Consider the following 24227-nt stretch of genomic DNA (forward strand, 5'->3'; position numbering starts at 1 on the left):
GGCTCACCAAATCCACATTTGGAACCTCTCAGCCTCCATGATCACATGATCCAATACCTTATATCAAATCTCCAAATAGAGAGACAGGTGGATGTCTCTGTAGATAGATGTATCTTCAGATAAATAGATATCTTATTGGTTCTGCTTCTCTAAAGAATCTTGGCTAATACTTTTGTAAACCAGGGAGATGTACTACTTAGGTTGAATTACACTTAGAAAAAGGCAAGAAAAGTTCTACATGGCTAAGAATAGAAACATTTATTACTACCAGGTGTTGTCTGGAAGCCTAACACCTCCTAGGTGCTAATCTATCCTCAACTTATTCCAGTAAACATGACTCAAAACCCAACACATCTGTACAGTTCCTCAGGTGCTTGAGGCTCAGCTCTCAGAAATTTGGGTGTATAGTTACTATTCCAAGCAAAATTCTTCTCTCCGCACACTGATTTCCCTCACATATATTCTGTTCTGGTGAAATTATAGGATCAAGTGTCAGAAAATAAACATGGGCAGAAAATAGTGGCAAGTCTCTGGCAGGGAAGGTGTGGAGTTCTGTAGCACTACTGTGAGGTCTCAACCAACGATGGGCCAAGAATATCAATGGGCTGACTGGAGACTGTCCCCAGACTCCTGGTGCCTAACTTCTAATATGACCCTACAATACAGGATTGTAGCCAGACATGAAACTGCAAGCCTGGGCTTAGATTTCACTCAGCATTTCCACTGGACACGGGAATGCAGAACACAGAGGTGGGAACAACTCAAGGCCCATCTTCACTCCTCTTCTGCAACTGAGAGCTCACAATGCATACGGAGGGGTTGTCTCTGCTCCTGTCTCATAATGGGGTATTGCTTGAAGCCACACATGTCACTGTGCTCCATTTCTTTACTCACTGACTATTATAGAACACTCAATATGAATGACATATTTAGATTTAGCTACAAAATTAAAATAGTTTCAACCCTTTCAGAGTATATCCTTTTGGATATGGCTCAGTTCTCTTGCTATAGTTGCACTGGTTTTTCTGTACCCTTTCAAGGGACATAATACAGGATTCTTAGTGTTCTCAACATTCTAGTACTCTTCTATGATTATGTATGAATCGGTGGCAGAAAAACACATTTTTCTACAGCTATTTTAATATGACAGCTATTACATTTTGTTTCTTGTGATGCAGGGCGACCCAGTACAGTAGGAAGAGCTGGATTGGAATCTATGGCCATATGGACATTCAAGTTTTATACTGTCTTTGAACCTCAGCTTTTCCACTCAAAGAAAGCTATATAGATAAACTCTAACTATTTTGTAAGGGGTGTGAGGATTAAGTGAAATAATGTATGAAAATAACTAGACACAAAGCACTGCTGAATAAACATTTTAGTTTTATTCAACTCACTATAGTAGGCTGAAGTGTGTTGCCCAAAAAGGTACATTGAAATCCTAACCTCCAGGACCTGTGAATGCAATCACACTTGCACAGTATCCTTGCAATCGCTTCTCAGCCTTTTGGCTAAGATCAAATACACAGCATCTTAGCAGTTGCAATGAGATGAAGAATCTCAAGGGAAGACCAAAGCGAATGAGGAGGGCACTGAACCCAAGACCTGGGGCCCTTGGAAGAGGAAGGGGACTTGGCCATATGGACATGAAGGCAGACACTGGAGTTGCCTGAGCTTCTCCCACACTCAAGACCTCTTGTAGAGTAGATTCTGAGCACAAAAGCAACACATTGGAGAAATAGGTTTCTAGGAGTCAGAAAGAAGCAACTGCAGAAAAGTCACTACATTCCTTGCTAAAAGCTAGAAGAGACAAGAAAGGATTTCTCTCCAGAGACAGCAGAAGAATGGGCCTCCTGACACCTTGATCTGGACTTGAGTGCTCCAGAAACATGAAAGAATAAACTGTGGGTTTTTTAAACCATCATAATCCATTAAGGTAATTAGCTACAGCAGCCTTAGGAAACTAGCACACTCCACTGGACCTAGGGAGCTGGTACAAAGTGTTCGTACATAAAGCTTTAGGAAGGAAACAAAAACCCCCGTAGAGAACAGGCTTCCCAGAGATTAACCTGGTAGGAAAAGGTCTGTTTTTCCACCAGATTATAAGAATCTGTTTAGGCTTAAAATCAATCAGGTTAAAAAACAAAACTTTATAGAATTTGAAAACATTCATTCTGGTACAGAAAGCATCCCTGCTCCATTTTTACTGTAGATAATTATAGACAATTTTCATGGAAAGCTGAGCAAGTGATAGGCGTGGAGTTTTCTGCTAGGGGACAGCTGAGCAGAGAGTGAGGGAAGGGACCTTGCTCGGGGCACTCATGGCCAGGCTCTGCCCCTTACTTGGTGACAACAGGGACCCAGCTTCTCCCATACTTGAGACCTCTTGTAGAGTAGGGTCTGAGCACAAAAGCAACACATCAGAGAAATAGGCTTCTGGGAGTCAGAAAGGAGCAACGCAGAACACACAGACCCAGGAATTTCGCAGCTGTGTCCCTTGAAAAGTGCTTGTGACCAGCCTCCTCATGACACGTGCAGCCTGCCATGTTCCCCACATGTGCCACCGGGCAGCATTCTTCTGGCCTGACTCAGCCAGAGTGTCAGTCTGCAGGCTCTTGCTACCCCGACATAGGAAGGCCAAGGCACACCCCCTGTTCCCCATGCCGGCTACTGCTCCTGTCAGATTCCCCAAGCACTCACTGAACACACAAGCACTAGACTACGCAATCATGTGATGTCACTCATTCACACGTCATCCTCTACAGCATCCTTTTCTCTCTTCTCTTTCTCATTTTCCTCCTTCCTCCTCTTTTCTTCTTTTGTAGTACTGGAGATTAAACCCAGGACCTTTACCTTGAGCTACATGCCCACCCCGACTTGAAATTTGGAGACAGGGTCTTGCTAAGCCGCTTGGGCTAGGCTCAGCACAGAACCTTCCTGCCTCAGCCTTTCAGAGTGCTTAGATTACAAGCATGTACCACCTTGCCTGGCAACCACAGCCTTCTGAGACAGATATCATTACCCAGTCTTAGTGAAGGACAATGAATTAAGTAGCTTCTCTACTGTTAAAGAACAACAGGTAGAAGAGCTAAAATCAAAGCCCAGACCTTTGGCCTGGATTCACTGCTTATCCCCAGCCTCCTGAAGGCCTTTCCCGACCAACCCACCCCCGCCCCCACCCCCACCGCATCAGCCAGTTCTGCTCACACCATGGAAAGAACAGTGCTATCACGTGATAGTCTGCAGTGCCTAGGAATTCTTTTATCATTTTTTTAAAAAAGAGAATAAAAACATTCAAAACAATACAGAATTTCAAAACAAGATGACAGGAGCTCAATAGGGCTGTTATACTGCATATTGTTGCCTTCAAAGGCATTGTTCAAATGACCAGATATAAGCATGTAACATCGGTCCAAAAAACTTAAGCACTAACTATTCCTTTCAATAAATCAATGGAAATTAGTAATACAATTATCTTAGCTATCTTGTGTGTGTATACATAGGTATTTTTCCCTTCCCTCCTTTCTCTTCTCCTTGGTCTCCTCCCAGTTGTTCTTCCCTTTTGAGAAGTTCCTTTTCACAGCACCAACTGCAATTTTTGGATTTTGTTTTGTTTTTTTGCGGAACTGGGAATTGAACTCAGGCCCTCGTGCTTGCCAGGGAAACGCTTATTCCACTGAGCCATCTCCCCAGCCCCACAATTTTTGGATTTTATGTACTCCTTCACGCTCTTACATTAGGGAGACAACACGATGTTCACACACGCGAGTCTCATTTACTGCATTCAACAGTCTACTATTATTATTTGTCTCATCTTTCCAAGTTGAAGTGAAATACAACATTACCTCCATTTTACAGATGGGGAAACTGAGTTCTCCCAAAGAGATAGCTCCTCACCTGAAGTCTCAGAGCAAATGCAGCACCAAGAAGGACTGAGCCAGGGTGCCAGACTGGGGCCTTCCTGCCAGGCCTAGAGGCCTAACTCCACCACAGAGGCATGTCTGAACAGCAACTGGTGCCATGGGCCTGACTGAAGGCTAAAGGTCCGAGGGCCAAGCTGCCACATTTGCTCTGGGTCACCTACCCATGCTGACATTCTCTAGTGTGGGCTGCTGCTTTGTTAAACTCTCAGTGAAATCACAGCTGCGACAGCTGTGGAGTGTTTTCCCTGGGCTCCTGTTGCTGGCAGGGCCAAAAGAGGAGCCTGGCATTAACCCTGTTGTGAGCCATGACCTTGGTGCCCTCTGTCCCAGAGCTGCTGCAAACGGCACAAACTGAAGACAACAGGAAGTCATTTTCTCACAGTTCTGGGTCAACAGGGCCATGCTCCTCCTAAGAATCCGGGGAAGAGCCCGCTCCTGATTTCTTCTAGCTTATTGTGGTGCCAATGGTCTTGCACGCTTTGGCTTGCAGTCACACCACTCCAATCCTGGCTTCTGTTGTCACATGAGGTTTTTCCCAAGTGTCTGAAGCCCAAATTTCCCTCTCCTAAAAGGACACCAGTCACTGGATAAGGACCCTCCTAGCCACGTTTGACGTCGTCTTTGGTTATGTCTGCAAAGGCCCTGTTTCCACATAAAGTCCCATTCTGAGGGTTAGGATATGAACATAACTTTGGCAAGGAGAGGAGGGGATAGATGCCTCTGAACACAGAATGGGACATGGGGAAGCCCAAACCAAGAAATCTTCTTGTCTTCTCACCTCTAACTCCATCACTGAGCAAGGCCCTTGCTCCTCAGCTACAAGGATTTAGACTGACCCTGGCCATAAGGGGGCAGGATAAGGACTTCACTGAGTCCCTCCCCACCCCCAGGGTCACAAGTATGTTTTCTTTTAGTATCCATTCCCCCAGATAAAATAAACCAGACTCTCAGAGAGTCCAAGCACCCAGAGGCTCTCCAATTGGTTTAAGTGAGAAGATGGGATTAAGAACCAGAGTCTTGGGTCTTTAAATTCACTAAGCCCTTGGTTCAATAGAGGTAGAAAACTATAGGCTTCCAACAGCCAGTATTCTCTGCAATGTGTGACCAGGTTTCTCCCGAACCCATCTATCATGTTCAGGTTCAGGTGTGCTGGAGGTCAGCTGCACTTCTCTCCTCCTCTCTCCAGCCCATGAGTTTCATAGGGAATGTACCTTCGTGCCTGTCTTGAGACATGCTTCCTTCCAATGCTGACTTTGGTGAGTGGCAATCACAGTGCTCAATGCAAGCTTGTTAAATGAATGAGCAAGTGAGTAAATGAGTAAATGAATGAAAGAAAGAATGAATAAGTGAATGAATGGATGGATGAGTTAATGAATGAATGAGCAAATGAACAAACGGAAGTACACTTTGTGAAGGTCATTTGGGAAGAAGACTAAAGCTCTCTCAAGAGCATAAATGGATTAAATCCCTGGTTCTGCCAAAAAAAAAAAAAAAAAAAAAAAAAAGCATAGAGTTCTACCATACATCTAAGAGTTCATAAACCCACCCAGCCCTCCAACCCACAGCCCAAGTATCCACATGTTTTGTACACGTGACTGAGATTCTATGGAAAAAGACAGGAGAGGGGAAAGGACTGGAGTGGTCAGCGAAGGCTGGAAGGTGTCGAGCGGGACCTGGGAGGATCTGCATAGGTAGAGATGGGTAAGGGGTGTTCAAGGAGGTGGTGAGAGATGAGCTGGGCAGGAAGGGTGGTGCCAGGCCGACGAATGGAAACAGGATTCCAGCCTGGTCAGCAGATGGGGAGAACCTTGCCAAGCAGGAGAAGATGCATTCCCTTTGCTTCCTGGTTAAAGCTGTCAAGTTGGCATGAGGAGTCCTGGATGGCTCGGAGCAGAGGGGTGCAATGACAGCAGAGCTGGAGTCCAGTTAGTGGGCTGGGAGGTGTGTGGCGACACAGGGGAGGAGGAAGATGATGAGTATTCTGCATTGTCTTTGCTCAGGCCTGGCCACAAGTTCAAACTCCCAGTTCTCTGACAAAGGCGACGCATGAGGGCTGTGCAGTGAGTCCTAAATGCTGTCCTGAAACCCTAACAAGTCACGCGCTACAAGGCCAACAGCCTGAAATCAGTACTCCAACGCTTTTCAGAAGGAAGGAATTCCCTTCTCCCTGTGCAGTGCACATATCTGTAAAATCTCTGTGATCATCTTGGCACAGAGAATAGCTGTCCTCCAAACGCTGTTCAGCTGTCAGTGGTACCACAACACAGTATCACACAAATGCAACGTGCAGAAGTGTCCAGGGCTGGCTACATCATGTTCTCATGTGTGCCCAAGCTAACACTCAATCCGCTGCCGAACACTGTGGACCATTCAGGGAGCCTAGTTAGTATTACTTTTGGTGACCACGGAGTACCAACCTGTCCGTAAATGGAAGCAAAACACCAAGCTCTCAGTCATGAGGTGGCTGCCCAGATGACCCAAGAATGTTTAAGTAATTTTTAAATTTACCACTAAAATGAAGATACGAAATTTAAGATCCTCATAGAGAACTGATACAAAACCGACATCTAGGACTCAGCCTGAGAAATACAGTCTGTATCTGTGGTAGAAAGCCATCGGCAGTAGCCTCCAATAAACTGGAGCTCCATTCTCAACTGTCGTCCCCACAAGATTCGCAACCCTCAAAATATCTTTCCAATCTCAGTCCGTACAAGTCCTGCTGCCATCACCACCCCGAGGGCCAGCCTGCCTTTGGCTATCCCTGATAATGCACACTTCAATCACGTGTTTATAACTGCATCTTTGAGGACTGAGATTGATGACAAAGACGCAGTGGGCAATCCCTTAGGAGGAATGTTTAATGAGTAGATTTATCAATTACAAGGGAGCGTGTATCTTAATTCTCAGTAACAAGATACTACCTCTATCACAAAGGGAGATACTAGATGTTTGTGAAAATGAGGCGGGCCCGGGCTATAGAGTTGGGCTGGCCAAGATTTTGTCAAGATGCTGCCTATAGCAGACTCCAGCAGGTCAGGTGTGCAGAGTCCTCAAAAGCAGGGGGTTAGGGCCAGCCAAATAGCTCAGCAGATTAAAGTGCCTGCAAGCAGGCGCAGGGGCTGGAGGGGTTCGATCTCTGGGCCTGCCGTGCTGGCCCCGCCGCTGGGGCGCGCTGAGCGTGATGGTGCACGCCTGTCATCCCAGCTCTTGGGAGGCTGTAAACAGGCAGATCACTACGAGTCCAATCCAGTAGTGAGACCCTGAACACCCTGTAGGCCCTTCCCTAAAACACAAAACAAAAACCAAAACCCAAGAGGGTACAGCAGATTCACAGAGGCAGAACACCAGCTCCTCTGCCTGGATCAGGCCATTTATTTGTGCCCTGCAGAGTTCCTGAAGGATTTCTGAATATCGGAACAAAAACCCAAACTAAAACCTCGAAAAGAAGGGTAAAGAATATGAAGCTCAATTCCATCTTTCAAAGCAGTCAAAATGGGCAGGTAAAGAAGGGAAGGCAGCTATTTTTACTTGATATAAAGAAACTTACTAGGTCTCTGGGAGTGACCAGCTTTTTCCTGATACAGTACAAAGCTGGACAGGACAGATCAGAGCTCCCACCGGACAGACCAGAGCTCCCGCAGCGCTTCGCACACTAGCACCAAGCACTGGGGCCAAGCTGCTTGGCTGAGATGGCCGGGCCACACCGCGCCCATGAGCAAGGCCTCAAATGTGTGGGAGGCAACAGCCCACACATCCTTTACTGGCTGAGCCAAAAGGGAAAGAGAGCTCTGGGCGACTTCCCATCTCTGCTGGGTAATAGGAGATTTCTTGACAAAAGGCGAGAAGACAAAGAGCCTTCTGGGAACACCACACTTGTGCCAGCGCACAACTCCATCAGCAGTGTGCAGACGGACATGCAGGGATTTAGATTTGCATCAGACTGACCTCGGGTTCTCTGAGAACTTGCTACAGAAAGCAAATTTTGAGAGACATTCCACCTCGAAAATGCCAGTGGGGAAAATTACCCAAATCCAGATGGATTTGGTCCATCTGTCTACAGGGGCTGCCTTCACGCACACCCCTCCCCGACTTCAACATGGACAGGCCCGACACTGCACAGCACCAGAGGGACAGGATGTGGCTGTGGGCAAGAGCTAAATGTGCAAAGGGCCGTCTGCAGAGCAGCTAGGAACTGACCAATAGCAAGCCCCGTCCTGATAACAGGAGGACGGGGGCTAGGTTAGAACGCAGCCCCCAGTAAATCACTGCTAATTGCCAGTGAGAAAGGAATGAGGCTCTGCTTGAACTTGAAAGTTTATTTCAGGTTACTCCAAACCCTTCCCAGCCTCCTTGGCAAGAAGACAGAGGCGGGCAGAGGGGCCAGGAGACAGTTTGCTCTCCACCCCTCACTGTGGAATAATGTTTTGCAACACCAGCCGCAACAGCTGATGGCTATGGGAAGGCACACATATTTAATACAAACAGAAAGTCCGCCTCCCCTTCCCAGCCTCCCAGGCCGGGCTGCAGCATGGCACTTGGAATAATTAACTACGCCGACACTTCAGTGTGCATCACGCGCGGGCAGGGAGCAGAGATAAGCAGCGTGAGTCATGGAGGGTGAGATTCCGCACAGAGAAATCTTCACAGTTCTTCTTGGCAGAGGAGATAGGAACATGTGCAAGGTGGATAAATACACAGAGAAAATGTGCAAGGCACACACTACGGAATATTAGTCGGCCATAAAAAGGCACTACTGCCATTTGTGACGGCATGGATGGGCTTGGTGTGCACTAGCGTTTCTGAAATAAGCTTAGCACAGGAAGATAAATACTGTATTACCTCACGCATATGGGGACACTAAAAAAAGCTGAACCCAGACAAGCAGAAGGTGGGACAGTTGTCCAAGGCTAGGATTGGGGGAAGGGGGATATGGACCAAACGTTACAAGATAGGTAAGTTCTAGAGGTCTAAGAACAACATGATAATGATAGTTAATAGTATATTGAATACACGGAGTCTACACAGACCTCAGCGGTTCTCCCACTCTCTCTCTCTCTCTCTCTCTCTCTCTCTCTCTCTCTCTCTCTCTCACACACACACACACACACACACACACTCACTCTGAGTACGCTAATTAGCTTGACTGGTAATCACAACATATACATGTGTGAGACCATGGCACCTTAGGCCTAAGTACACACACTTTTATTCTGTGCAGTATGGCTTAGCAAAGCTGGGCTGGGGTAGGGCCTGCGCCTGTCCTCAAAGAGTCTCCCCTCCATCACCAGTGACACCCTGACACACACAGAGTGAAAAACTGAAGTCCTATCCTTCATAAAACTGATTATGAGATTATGAGCAATAAATACAGGTGTTCCTCAAGACAGTAGTTTTTTTGTCTGCTTGTAAAAAAAAAAAATCACGTCTGACTTGAAAATATATTATTTAGGGAAGCGTGCATGCATATCAACTAGGGTAAAATGCACTCCCACGAAACAATGTGAACCCACTGGCGAACCACATGATTTATAAACAATCTGCCATTCTAGGCTCTCTTCCCATCCTGGGGTATTTAAAACAATTCCATTTGGAGTAGACTATGTGCAAGCACTACAATGTGCGCAAACACTTCAGGGCATCTCCTCCAGGTTAGTCTCTCAGACTAACTCCAAGTATTCCGAATATGGCCTGGAATTCACCTTAATGACCTTATTTGAACAGCGCAATAGACTTATGCATATAGATTAACTGATATCTCCACCCTAGAGACGTGAGATCAGGGTTTAGAGGCTTCTAATCAGATCCACATGCCAGCGGCTTCTGCCTCATTGACAACCCCTCATCAGACAGCCATGTGCCAGAGGCGGCTACTGCAGGCCTTCGGCTGAGTCTGTGAATGCTGACAATGATGCTCCACTCAAGTGAGGGTCGTGCCGGACAGACAGCCCGGCTGAGACTCCCACTAGACACCTCCACTCTCGCGTGTCTGGGATATAAGAGTCCGGCTAAGTTCAAGCATTTGTGCCGCTCTGAGCTTGCATCCCAGATCCAGGTCCAGATACAGCATCCCACTCACCTCATACTGGAAGGCTCTGCTGCCAATCCCCTTGGGGACCTAAATGTGATCCCTAGCATTTTCTTGCCCAGACCTGAACCATGCAGAGGTCCCCACCAGGTCCCCTTTAACAATATGAAGATGAGTTCCTTTGTACCTCTCAGATAGTCACTGTCTCAGAAAGGGGAGCTGTCTGAGGAGAGGTGCTTGTTGGGTGCAGCGCCTCAATGGCAGAGCGCTGAGACTTCATTGGGTCCACAGGCCAGCCAGGAAATTTACTGTTCTTCTGCCTGCTTAGGCTAACAGATACATGGGGTACAGCTATGCTTAGCCTGGGGTTGCTTCTGTGGAGGGGTATTTCTGAGATAGGGCCTCACCATGTAGCCCAGGCTGGCTTGGACTTGCAGTTTCTGCTGCCTCTGCCTCCTGAGTGCTGGGATTACAGACAAGTACCGCCACATTGGGCTTGCACTGGCTGGGAGGGAAGTGCAGGGAAGGGGCCTACAGCCTGCCTGTGTATCTTGCTATTAGAGGTCACCCACATGTGCATAAGCACTCTCAGGACAGCTACCTGTGTGCATCTCCACCCTTGGATGTGCATTTATTTCTCTCCATCTAGAATCCATCTCCTTCTGCATAAATTGCATCCAACTGCAAAAGCCCAGATCAAGTCCTGCTTTATCCAAAAGCCTTCTCCAGCCATCAGGACTATCTCAGTTACTCTTCTCTTGTTGCTGGGACAAATACCTGACACTCAAAATGAAGGAAGGAAAGGCTTATTTAACTCACAGTTACTGGAAGTTTCAGTCTATACTTGGCTGGCTCCAAGGCAGAGTGGCACATGGCAGAGGGCAACCTTTCATAGCGGTGGCAAAGAGCAGAGAACAAAGGGAGTGGTAGTAGCTCAGGCAGCTAGCCAGCCTCTCTCCCCTCCTTACATTGTCCTTAGGAGAGGACAATCCTAAGAGCCAGCGAGGTTTCTGCTAAAGAAAGAGTCGGGAGGAAACAGGCAGGGACCTGGCCGCCATCTTGGAAAGAAGAGCACAGCTCAGCTGGGGACAGGCAACTTGTAGGATAAAAGTTATCCTACAAATTACCTGCCCCAGGGCTGGAGCAGTATCCACACCCAGAATAATCAACCACACACTCTTGAAGCTGCCCCATGATTGCTTGAGTCTTTGAGGGGACACCTAGACGCAAACTATAACAAGGACGTAGGCAAGGGCAAGACAATAATGGTACTTGCCAATAGTACCATTGCAAGTGTCAACAGTACCAACGGTACCAATTGTAAAGTACCAACAATGGTACTTGCCACCTCCCATGGCCATGAAGCCCATGTGGGAACTGCAGGAATACAGCACACTCCTCGCTGTGACAGGCTGGTGTCTTCCAGGCCTCCTGCATGGCCCAAGGAGAGGACAATCCTAAGTGCCTGGTCACTGGCTGTTGGGGGCCAAGTTGGGATTCTGCTTTGGCCTTTATCTCTCCTCACCGGCTACCAGACACAGAAACTAACTAATGCTGCAAACCTTTCTCAGTCTGGTCATCACCACATTTAGTTCTCAAAGAGCCAGGGAGGTTCCTGCTAAAGAAAGAGTAGGGAGGAAACGGGCAGGGATCTGGCCGCCATCTTGGAAAGAAGAGCGCAGCTCAGCTGGGGACAGGCAACTTGTAGGATAAAAGGTTTCCAGTGCAGGTGGCAGGAAATACCAATTCTGAAGAAAACAGACTGGAAAGACAAAGTCCCTCAACAATCCAAAAAAGAAAAAGAAAACACAAGATTTACTAAGGTCAAAATACAGGCCATGGAAAATTCTCTGATCGCTTCATTTTTTTAATAGCACAAGAGCAGAGGGAAGATTATTTTTTGGTGGAGGAAAAAAGGGTCCCTCTGCAGCTGATAAACCTACTGAATTAAATAGGACTCTAGTTTTTGGTGGTATAAATTAATGCCATCAAATTTTATCAGAGAAAATAAAATGGAGTCCTGCTTCCCACAGTAGCTTCTTCCCAGCGTGTGAGCTTCTCCCCTGAACGTTACATTTCTGAGGGACAACAGCAACCAAGAGGTTTCTTTTCCTCAGCTTAGATGGAGCAGCAAAGGTTGTGGCTGTCTTGTTCCAAACTGAAACTTCTCTCTGGGCATGAGCACCAATGCCGTGAAGTGGTTTTGTGAAGATGCTCAGGGTGGTTGGGAAGTTGGCCCCAGCGGATTAACAGTCTCGTTCCTTTCCTTGGACAGTCACCTGGGAAGGGCCCGGGGCTGTCCTGGATTCTTCCTTCCTCTGCCAGGAGCCACAGGCACCGTTGACCTCTTGCATTCAGTGGGCACCCAGATTTTCCTTCCGTCAATGCCAAGCCAAGCCCCGGCAGACTGGCCATTGTTTGCCCCAGAATTTATGACTCTGATAAGAGGAGTGGCCCAAGTCGGGTGGGGGTGAAAGGGGCAGGGGTTGCCATGAGTGGAATGACCCAGTGTTTTCTTTTGCTTTCTTCTCCATATCTCAATGTCCAGAATAGGCTGAGGGTGGCCAGCTCCGGAAGCTTTCATGTTACCAAATGCCTTTCTAATGACTTCTATTGTGTATTTTCTTCTGTTTTTACTAAATTAACATCTTAATGCAAAAATGGAAGGTGTATATATATGAGAGGCAGAGAAAGACAGACAGACTACCAAAAAATGTATACACACTTCAGCAGTTCACCACAAATGTCTAGAAGCCAATGGCCATTACTGTGAGCACCTCTTGTAATTGTAGAGGCCAAAGGTAAGCTGTTTTAACCTCAGGATGTTAGTGTCTGGTTATACAGTGCAGGCTGGCCTTGTGCTCACTTATGTAGCCCAGGCTGGTCTCAAACTCACTGCAATCCTCCTGCCTTAGCCTCCTGAGTGCTGGGATTATAGGCAAGTGCCACTATGCCTGGCTCAATAAATTTTGTATTGAAATATATACAAGATTGTATTTTCCTGGGGCTGGCCAAATAGCTCAGCAGATTAAAGCACCTGCAAGCAGGCACAGAGGCCAGGGGTTTGATCCCCAAGCCTGCTGTGCTGCCCCCACCCAGGGCGTGCTGAGATGGCAATTGAGACTGGGTGTGGTGACGTGCACCCGTAATCGCAGCTCTTGGGAGGCTGTAAACGGGAGGATCACTAAGAGTCCAATCTAGTAGTGAGACCCTGAACACCATGTAGGCCCTTCCCTGAAATATAATACAAAACAAATTTTATTTTCCTAATATACATTTTTTTTCTGGACTCTATAGATGAAGCACAACAACAAACATAAGCGATGAAAAGCTTCCTTCCTATCTTAAAACACCTAGCTTCAACCTTCTTCCTGGCAGCTGCTGTCCCTGCACTGCGCATCCTCCTGGGAATAATTTACGTGTATTATGCTAGATACAAAGTTATGCTAGATACAAAGTAGTCCTAGAAAAATACATGCTCTTTCACAGAGGGAAGTGTACACACTATGTAGCCCTCTCCACTTTGCTATCTTTATTTGGCAATGGTCTTTGGAACACAGCTATGCCTTCATTTACTGTTGGCTTTTGGCAGTACCGGGGATTGAACCCACAGCCGTCCTAAGCCACACCCCCAGCCCCTTTTCCTTTTTTATTCTAAGATATGGTCTCACTGAGCTGCTAATTGCCTGGGTTGGGCTCGAATTTCAGATCTTCCGGCCTTAGCCTGCCAAGTAGCTGGGATGGGTTACACACGGTGTACGCACCATGCCTGGAGCCCTCATTCCTTCTCTTGTTTTTTTAATCTTTATTTCTAGAAATATAAATCACTTAGTTGTTTATTTGAGATAAGTTCTGGAAAGAGCAAGATGACCTGATTCTTTTTAATGGCTACATGGTGTTCCCCTGAATTGCTGCAAGGCATTATTTTATTTATTTATTTATTTATTTATTTATTTATTTATTTATTTATTTATTTTGGCAGAACCGGGGATTGAACTCAGGCCCTTGCGCTTGCCAGGGAAGCACTTATTCCATGGAGCCATCTCCCCAGCCCCTATTATTTTAAAATATATCTTTTACTTATAAAATGCTAATCATCATTTTGCAAAATCTGCTTTAGAGGAAATGCACATGAATGAAAAAAAGTTAATTCCTGCTATGAACATCCCTTTGTCTTTTTTTTTTTAAATCCTAGCATTTCATCTCTTAGCTGTCAGAGAAGAGATGAAGGCCATGCCCTAGAGCTCTGCCTCTACTCCCTGGGAACTCTCTTGGAAGCTCTAGGCCCCTCCCATCATGGTTACTTACCCCCCACCCCATCAGTGTTACATAGCAAGATAATCTCTTCCCTTCTGTGAGAGTAAAAGCAGCAAGGCCCAGTCCCAGAACTAGGGACAGAACATGTGGACTCACACTAACGTTAAGTCATCCAGACCACATCTGCCTGGCATCAGTGGGGGACACATCAGCTCCAGAGGCCCCTGCCCTCTGGAGCTTCCCAGCAGTGCCAGCGGGCAAGGCAGTGCCACAGGTTAAAGCTGGCTCCCACATGCTTAACGCTTCCCGTCTATCTCAGTGACTCCTCTTTCACTGCTGAGACAAAATACCCGATGCCCAAAGTTCAAGGGGGCGAGGTTTATTTAGCTCACAAGTTGTAGAGCTTTCAGTCCATCATCAGCTGGCTCCAAGGCGGGGCGGACGGCAGACAGACATGGCGGAGGACAGTCCATGGTAGGCAGAAGGGGGCAAAGCAAGCAAGAGAGGGCCACAGCCCTTTTTCCTAATACCTTCTCCAGGCTCCTTAGAATAGGTTGTACTCACGGCTTTAATCCTAGTGCCCTGGATCCTAGCATCACACTGTGAATCAATCCCAGCATCACACACTGTAGATCCAGCCATCTCTGCAAAAGTTCCATCTACAACCACATGAGGCTTTGGGGTGACATCTAGACACCAGAAACCTCACCATCCATTCTCACTCCTCTGTTGCTTCAGCGTTCTTGGCTTGGGAGGACATTCTGTTAGTCATTTCTCAGACCTTACCATGCTCACCCTTCCGTCTCCTGGGCAACACAACCCCAAACATCCTAGCTACAGTGACAGATTCCAAACGCCTGCACAGGATCACTGGATGTTTCTGAAACGTGGTCATTCAAGCAGAAAGAGCAAAAACTGTTTCTGGAAACTTTCTCTGTGAGACAAACAACACAGCTGGCAAAACCTCTGGCACAGAACCACCATGCCAGGGGCAACAGGCCAACAGTCAGGACCGTGGAGCCCATAAGGAGCAGCAGCTGTGCTCTCTTTCTGGAGGGTCTTCCTAGATGCCTAGTGGACAAAGAGGGCGCCCCCACTGGTCCCCCAGGACCCTCCAACCTGGCTTCAAAATAAAGGTAGTGCCTCAAGCCCTGGCTTGTGGGAAGCTATTCTCATGGGGTTGGGAATAGCAGATTTGCTCCAGATTTGATCCTCATCTCTAGTTGCTCAGCATTTACACAGGAGCTGCCAGAGTCCTAAGCTCACCCCCTAGCTGGCTGATTCTAGAAGGAAAAAAAAATGCAGCTGTTTCAGCTTCTCCATCCTTGGAAAAGTTTTTAACATGGAGCTGGAAGGGGCCCAGGACTGATGTCTTTCCTAGACAGATGTTAGAGAACCAGCCCTAGAGGGCGGGGAGGGTAGAGCTGGGCTTAAGTCCCAGGAAAATGGTTATGGTGAGAGGCAATCTGTCGTGAGCCCAGACAGTACCTGGATATTAGTCTAGGTGTGCTAGAGTGTCTGAGCTAATCTGGTCATTCTGGGGGGTTCTGTCTTAAACCTTGAACAGGGGTGAGCAAACTATAGCCCTGGCCCATATCAAAGCCATCCATAATTTTCCATGGCCCTTAATCCATGCAAATGGTTTCTGCAATTTTAAATGGCTGAAGTAGAATATTTATGAAATTGAAGTCTCAGCACCCATAAATAAAGTTTTATTGGCACACAGCCCTGCACATTTGTTTCCATAGTTTCTTTGGCTGCTTATGCACTACAGTGGCAGAGTTGAGTCCCTGCTACACACTCCATATGGCGACAACTCCTGAAATACTGACTGTCCTGTATGGAAGTTTGCTGGCCCCTGTGCTACAAGCAGCCAACCAGCAAAGAGCACGGGTGTTACACCAGCACGACTATAACAAAAGAATACAAATGTGGGCAAACTTTTTATTGACAAAGTTTAAAATATAATTTATTGCTTCGTATTATACATCTGCTAATAACAAGGGCAAACTTTCTTTTTAAATAAGGATAATATTTTGCTTAACTGGAGTTCAAAGTCAATGTCCTTATATCAAATTGATTGCAAGTGTTTATGCGTACAAACCATTCTTAGCTTGAAGGTGACAGGGCCAGTAGTTTACCAATTCCTGCTAGGCAATGAAAAAAGTGACTTTGATTTTATAATTTCATATTTCAGTTCTTCAAGGGTCTAATTAGGAGGGCCGGTCAGATAGCTCAGCAGATTAAAGCACCTGCTTAGGCAGACACAGGAACTGGGATTTGATCCACCCCCTCCTCATATCCCCCCCATATCGGCCCCACCCCCAGGGTGCATTGAGATGGAGATTGAGACTGGGTGTGGTGGTGCATGTCTGTAATCCCAACGCTTGGGAGGCTGAAAATAGAAGGACTGCTACAAATCTGATCTGTTGACCCTGTAGACCTTGTAGCCAATGTAATGTATGAACAGTTGTATAATCTCCCCTCACACATACACAAAGTCACCTCTTTAAAAGAATCACCCACACTAATCCCTGTTCAAGACATCGTGAGATCTTCCAACGGAAAGATCATGTCCTTTCATTGTTGCATAAGCCTTCTGAGTTGGGAAATAAGCCAAAATATAAGGAGCAACAAATATGAACCAAATCTTGTGCTGGGAGATGGTAAAAGAGGGGTTGGTGATACAGATAAAAGACAAAATTTTATCTGTCCAATGCTCTTGCAATTTAGGGGAGAGGAGAAAATGCCAGTTAAGCAATAGAACTACCCTGATACCAGTGATGATCCTGAGGCACTGTTACAGCAGACTACCTACAAGTCTTTATTGTAAGAGCAATTTTTTTAAGTTGGGGTAAAGAGTATTTAGTTTCTGTTACTCAGAACTCAAGAATCTCTACCATCATTCCTTCTCTTGGAAAAGAATTACAGCAATTACCGAACTCAAGAACCACAAGGAAGGTCATTCTGAAATGATAATAGGGGCTGCAATGACACATCCAACTCAGACCCTGACAATGCAGTTGCCAAACCTGTTACATCCAGAGCTGTTGACACTCAATAAAAACACAACTTTAACATTATCCAAGGGATAGCAATACTTAAGAACAGAGAAGCATGGGAAAAAATAATAGACCACCCAGGCAGAATTAGCTAGAGACTAAGAAACCATGGGCGCTTTCAGGCCTCCCTGGAAGTCACCACCCACAGAGCCATGAACTAGGAGGGGAGGGAGGGAGATGGTGGAGAGATGCCAGTAGACTGGGCTCGGCATGTCCTTCACCTGCCAACCCAACACAGCAAAGGAGAAAGGAGCCCAACTTGGTGTTTTCAAACATCATGAGCATAGCTAGGTGTTGGGGGCACATGCCTGTAATCCCAGCTACTTGGGAGGCTGACCCAGGTGACTGTGAGTCCCAAGTCAACCTGTGCAATTTAGTGAGGCTCTGACTTAAAAAGCACAATGGTACAGGGCTTGCATGCAGGAAGCCCTGAGTATAATCACCAATAGCTCAAAGGAAAATAATTAGGGGCATTACCTAAGTGAAGGTCCCACTCCCCTTGTAAAGCACACCCTTTGAGCCACTGTCTTCTAGTTCACACTTACCCTGCTTCCTGCCTTCAGACGTCTGAGTCTGAATCACTGAATGTAAGAGTCTATGAACTTCAGTTTAACTAGCAGGCAAAGAGTTATTACACAAATTTAGTAGAGGGAATACTTTTCTAGATTATTGAAGAGCTTAGCAGAGGCGTTCCTCCTCTAAGAGTTGAGGCCAGTCTCATAGGTGTAAGCAAAGACTTTTATGAACGAAAGCCCTGCTGCACAGGAAACATTACACAGAATCAACAAGTGGAATCACATCCAATCAAAAGGCTTTTGCACAGCAAAAGAAACTACCAACAGAGTGCAGACACCACCCACCGAATGGGAAAAAAAAAATTTGCTAGCTACTTCTCGGAGGACTAATATCTAAAATATATAAAAAACTCAAACAAAATTAGACCCTCAAATTTAATGACTCAATACAAAAATGGGCATCTGAAGTTAACAGATACTTTTCAGATGAAGTACAACAGCAAATAAACATATGAGAAAGTGTTCAACATCACTGGTCATTCAAGAAATGCACATTAAAACAACACTGAGATTCCATTTCGCTCCAGGAAGATCTATCATCAAGAAATCAACCACTAAACAAGTGCTGGCAAGGCTTTGAGGAAAAAGGAACCCTTCTCTACTGCTGGTGGGAGTAATAAATTTGTAAAATCAATATGGAAGTCAGTATGGAGCTTATGCAAAAAACTAATACTAGAGGTTCTGGGCTGGCCGAATAACTCAGGGCCAGCCAAACAGCTCAGTGGATTAAAGCACTTACAAGCAGGCACAGGGGCCAGGGGTTCAATCCCCAGGCCTTCTGTGCTGGCCCCAACCCCAGGGCCTGCTGAGATAGCAATTGAGACTGGGCGTGGTGGTGCGCACCTATAATCCCAGTTTTTAGGAGGCTGTAAACAGGTGAATCACCACGAGTCTGATCTAGTAGAGAGACCCTTAACACCCTGTAAATACAAAAAAATAAAACTAGAGGTTCCATTTGATCAAATTATTTTCCTTCTTGGTATCTTCCCAAGAGTTAAAAACAGTGATACATGAATGTCTATGTTCATAGTAGCACAAGTTATAATAGCTAAATCTTGGAAACAGCCCAGATGCCCATCGACAGATAAACAGATGAAGAAAATGTGGCATTTATATACAATGGAGTACTTCTCTTCCATAAAGAAGGATAAACTTGAGACATTTTTAGGGACATGGTGCTTCTTGAAACCATAATCTTAAGTGAAGTAAATCAGACACACAAGCTTAAATATTACATTGTTTCTCTTGTGTGAGAAACTCAAAATGTAAATAAGGAGCTAAAAGGAGGAGAGATGTGGGAAGCAGGAAGACCTGGTTCAAAGGGAGAGGAGGACAAGGGATGGGGGGCGAAGAGAGGAAGGAAGGAAAAAGATTTTTTAAAAAAACGGAACAAAACTACACAAACGGAGCTTTTATAAATGGAGGGAAGGGGAAGGGAATGGGGAAAAGAAATAATTAAGATATGTTACACCCAGATACAACGCCCCAGGATGAACGCGATCGTTATGTAGGATAACCTTGCAGTAATAAAAAATAAAGATTATGGGAAAGAGGCAGGTCTCAGGGCAAGGATCAAATGTTACACTGTCTCAGTCACCTTCTCATTGCCAAGACTGCCTGACTCTCACGCTAAAGGTGGAAAAGTTTACTGTAGCTCGCAGTACAGTACAGTCTGTAGAGTTCAGTCCGTGGCTGTCCCCAGTGCAGGACAGCATGGCAGAGGAAGGAACAGCCCGTGGTATGGCAGGCAGGAGAGCAGTGAGTGCCCAGGGTAGGAGCAACACATACGTATCCATCCATCTATCCACCCCACACCCACAGGGGCCCAGCTCCTCCCATCAGATTTCACCTGCCAACACCACACAGCTACAAACCCACTAGTGGACTAATTCAGTAACACACACACATGGCCCAGTCTCATGCTCATAATCCAGTATATGTAATCAAGGGAGGATAACATGCATTAGTGGATAATATCGTTTATAAAAGCCAAAGTGTTGGCAACATAGTTGTCAAAAGTACAGAATGGTGACTGGTTTCCCCCAGTGTGTCAAAAAGTTTATTCAATAATTATTTATTGAGCACTATGCCCTTTTGGATTAAAAAAAAAATGGTCAAGATGCAGTTCTACCCTCAAAAGCCTTGATTTCAATCTCCCGTAATAGTTCATGACCAAGTGCTGAGGAAGCAGAGAGGAGAGAGGGGCTACTGGCCTGAGAGGCCCATCTAAAGAATAGGACAAAGGCTATGTATCAGTCAGGGTTTTATTAGAGAAATAGATGTAACTTCAGTGTCCCACGGAAGCCCCTATCAGGAGGCTGATGGGTCTGCGACAGAGGGCTGAAGAGTCTATGCCAGAAGGCTGAAGGATCCGAGGCAGAAGCAAAGAGTTCGTGCTAGAAGCCAGGAGATGATGTCCAAGCTGAAGGTGAAGACTGGAGCGCCTCCAAAGAACAGGCGCAAGCCCCTCCTTCCTCTTCCCCCTTCATTCTGTCTAGGGTGATGAGCCGCCCTAGGGTGGGTCCTCTCTACCCTTGGGTGAAGACCTGCTGAGCTGAGCTTCTAACCTTCTCAAGTCGATACAATCAACCAACCACTCCAGGTGACTCCCCTCAAGGACACTACCGTCTTCTGCGTCTCTTAGGGATGCTGCAGAGAGGTCAGGTGCATCCTCTGCCAACATTTCTCAGCAGCGCTTCTCAAGAAACTGAATCACAGCTTTTCTGGCTCATCACGAATGTCACACCGACCATGGGCTGTGTCCCTACATGCCAAGGAGCCTCGCAGGCAAGGAGGGCTGCCTGAGCAAAAGTAGCCCAAGAGAAAGGGACAAGTCATCAAATGAATTACTCTCCTTGCAAAGAACTCGAAGATACTTTTCTTTACATCGTTTATGGAATTCCAAGACAAATACTTATGATTCTTTCTGGCTTCAATGCTGAGCATGTTTCTAAAATAAACATTAGCTTTCACACAGGAAATTGACTGGGAAATTTCAGTCTTGTACTACTGAAGCTTATACCTATTTACTCTATTAGCCATGTGGATACCTGGGTGAAATCCAGAAAAGGTAAAACACATACTAAAATCAGAGACCTTTCTAGGACAAGCTGATAAGCTTTCTCTGAATAAATATTTGTCTTCATTATCTCCCAGGAGGCCAGGAGAGGTGCAATGTAAATGAGTATCTTCTGATACAATGGACTATGTAAGAAAATGTGTCTCCACGAAGCAACATTATCTTGTTTCTCCTGAAAAGGCCACATCTTCTGCTTGTCAGAAACCTGTATATTTACAATGGGGTCTGAAATTAAATTAGCTGCTTCCTCCAAGAGCAAAAGTAGGACCAAGATCTGGGAAAGGAGAGATAATGTGCTCATTTTCTTGTTGCCCAAGATGGCCCAAAATGTCACCAGACGGCAGAGGCAGAAGAAGAAACTTGGGCCCCAGGAGTGCCTTAGTCACCACCAGTCAGCATTAAAGGAGAGTGAGCCACTGAACCCCAGTGCCTGCCCACCAAGAGGAAACAGGTGTCCCCGGCTCAGGCTCTGCACTAGAGGAGCCAGCACCTACGGGCAGGTCCCGTGCAATAGCGACATCAGTGACAAAGTTAGCAAAACTGAGGTCTTTTAAACCACCTCACACTGACCTGGCTGAAAGTCTTAACTATTTTCCCATGATTAAATAATAAAGAACAAGTCACTCACCACCCAGTGGAATAGTTAAAACTTAAAAAAGCTTTCCCTTGAAGCAAATGCTCTTGGGGATGAAAGGGAAAAAGAGAAAGAGGTGTTTCTCCCTCACAAGTTCTGCAATACAGAGGCAGCACGGATTGCACAGTCATTGCTATTTCCAGGCACAACTCTTTGAGGTTTCTTGTTCCGAACGAGTGTACCCCACATTCCTAAAAGGGAACACTGCTAAGGCAATCACATGTTGCTTTCCTAATTCAGTAACCCCAAACCTCAAGTGTTGGACAAAATCTGAGGACAGCAAAGTTATGCAGGCCTCTTCCTTGAGTAAACCAGTTCCCTTGCCTTACAGTTCCCCGGAGAGCAGAAGTCAGCCAAGGTCAAAGACTGGGTCTACATGGGAAGAGACGAGGCACTCATTGGTTGGGCCTTTGTATGTTTTAGTGGCAAATACTTTTGCTATCTCTTCCTATAGTGAGGAGGGTGAAACTCCACCCATGCCAGTGATCTCGAACCACACAATTGGGGAGGAAAAAGGAGCCAAAGTCTACCCCCCACTTCCCTGCTGTCTAGATTCCCAACTGCAGTACATCTTGGGCGATAGCCACGTTCACTTCGGGAAGGCTTCTGTTCCAAGGTTCTGGACTGTCCTCAAAGACACACTCGATGTAGTCGTTCTACCACTCAGAGGTAGACATCAGCCACTGAGAAGCCACTCAGTAAATCTTCCCACTGCCCTGTTAGATGGTTTGAATATTTAAAACATGAAAAATAAGACCACAAAAGTACAGAAAAAATACAGCTGATGGGACTGTAAAATGACATCACTTGGGAAAATAATCTCCCTATTAAATAAAAGAGTCACTAAGCGATCCAGCAATTCCTTGCATATATGTGTATGTACTAAAATACATTATGTATATAATACATATATACATATAATACACTATATATCTATTAAATGGCTACAGATATAAGTATAAATATATGTAGATATACCAAAAGAAATGAAAATGTACATTTACAAAGAAAACTTATATGCAGTTAGAATTGCATATAATTAGCAGCTAATCATTAGCCATGATAATATAAATTAATCATTAGCCATGATAATATAAAGAACCAAGTTCCATCTCTGATGCATGGATAAAGATGGGTTACATTCATGCATACTCATCCAATGGGATATTATTCAACTATAAAATGAAGGAAATACTGACACACTGTTCAGCTAGACTTGCACCTTGGCAACATGATGCCGAGAGAGAGAGGCTGGCCACAAGCGTCCACATATTGTACGGCTCCATTTGCGTAAAAGTCCAGAAGACAGAAACGTGCACACAGCAATAGGTTACTGGCTGCTTAGTGCTGGGATGGGGATGGTCATGAAAGAACTGAGGCCTGGTCACCTAAAGGGCTCTTGCGGGTGGAGACAATGTTCCAAAGCATGCGGTGATCATGGCGGCATAGATCTGTGAATAAACTTAAAACTACTGCATAGTACACTTTCAATGTACAAGCTGTATGTACGTATGAATGATATCTCAATAAAGATGTTTTTAAACTATAATTTTAGGGAGACCTTCTAAGTATAAACAAAACTCAGAGCTATAAAAGATGTATTTGACCACACCAACCAAAAAAAACTTCCTAGAAAGGACTTAATTTAGCAAAGTAAACATAGAATCAAAAGGCAAGAAAATAGGGACATTTTTGTAGTTTATATCCACAAGAATAGTTTCCCTAACATAAAAAGATCTTATAAAATTAATTTTCAGGGATGGGGAGATAGCTCAGTGGAATAAGTTCTTGCCTGGCAAGTACAAGGTCCTGAGTTCGATCCCCGGTACCACCAAAACTTAATAATAATTTTCAAAGACCAATAATTCCATAGACAATGTATATGCTCGTGCTCTCTCTCTCGCTCTCTCTTTCTCTGCCCCCCACATATAACACACACACACACACACACACACACACACACACACACATATACACACACACACTCTTAAATTAGGGAGATCCAGCCTGGAGATTCCTTTAATCACTTTGAGGGGCAAAGATGACAAAGGTTGACAATATTGTGCAGTATTGTTATTGAAGCTATGGGGAAACAGATACTTAGACACTTTGTTGATAAAGAACAAACCAGGCACGGCATGTATACATCCCTGTAGTCCCGGCCACCCAGGAAGCTGAGACAGGTAAATCATTTGAGCCCAGTAGTTAGAGGCAAGCCTGGGTAACATAATGAGACTCCCATCTCAAAAAAGGAAGAAAAGCTGTATGTGGTGGTATATCTGTATAATCCCAGTACTCTGGGAGGCAAGTTCATGTCACCTTGGGCAACGTAGAGCCTAGTGAGGGTAGATGAATAGTGGGCATTTTTTTTTACAGCACTCTTTTGCTTTTTTAATGCTTTGTACCAGAATTGGAAAGAAGGAGAAGTATAGGACAGTAGAAAAAGGGAAAGAAGGTGGGGGGAGAGAGAAGGACTTAGCAAGAATTTCTCTCCAAAAAAGGTTTTTAAATGTTTTAAAGGGCTGAGGATATGGCTCAGTGTAAAAGCCCAGGGTTCAATCCCAATTACTGAAAAAAGACAGACACAATCTCCCAAGAGAACAACTTGGCACTATCCATATAAACTATAAACATACACATCCTTTGACCCACAAATTCTATTTTGGGATTTT

General features: G+C 45.5%; 1 protein-coding gene across 3 annotated transcripts in view; it reads right to left on the bottom strand.

The window, feature by feature from the left end:
* The window catches only part of Afap1l2 (actin filament associated protein 1 like 2), a 103471-nt gene that overhangs the window by 56292 nt on the left and 22952 nt on the right, over nucleotides 1-24227 (bottom strand). Inside the window, exon 1 of one of the 3 annotated variants that reach the window (XM_004631550.2) lies at nucleotides 3898-3932. The exons of the other annotated variants lie outside the window; for them this stretch is intronic. The gene's annotated coding sequence lies outside the window, so the exon portion shown is untranslated. Of the gene's footprint in view, nucleotides 1-3897; nucleotides 3933-24227 lie in introns of those variants that run through there. 3 annotated transcript variants of the gene reach the window in all.

This window comes from Octodon degus, unplaced genomic scaffold, assembly GCF_000260255.1.
Source record: "Octodon degus isolate 3935 unplaced genomic scaffold, OctDeg1.0 scaffold00042, whole genome shotgun sequence".
Lineage (NCBI taxonomy): Eukaryota > Metazoa > Chordata > Mammalia > Rodentia > Octodontidae > Octodon > Octodon degus.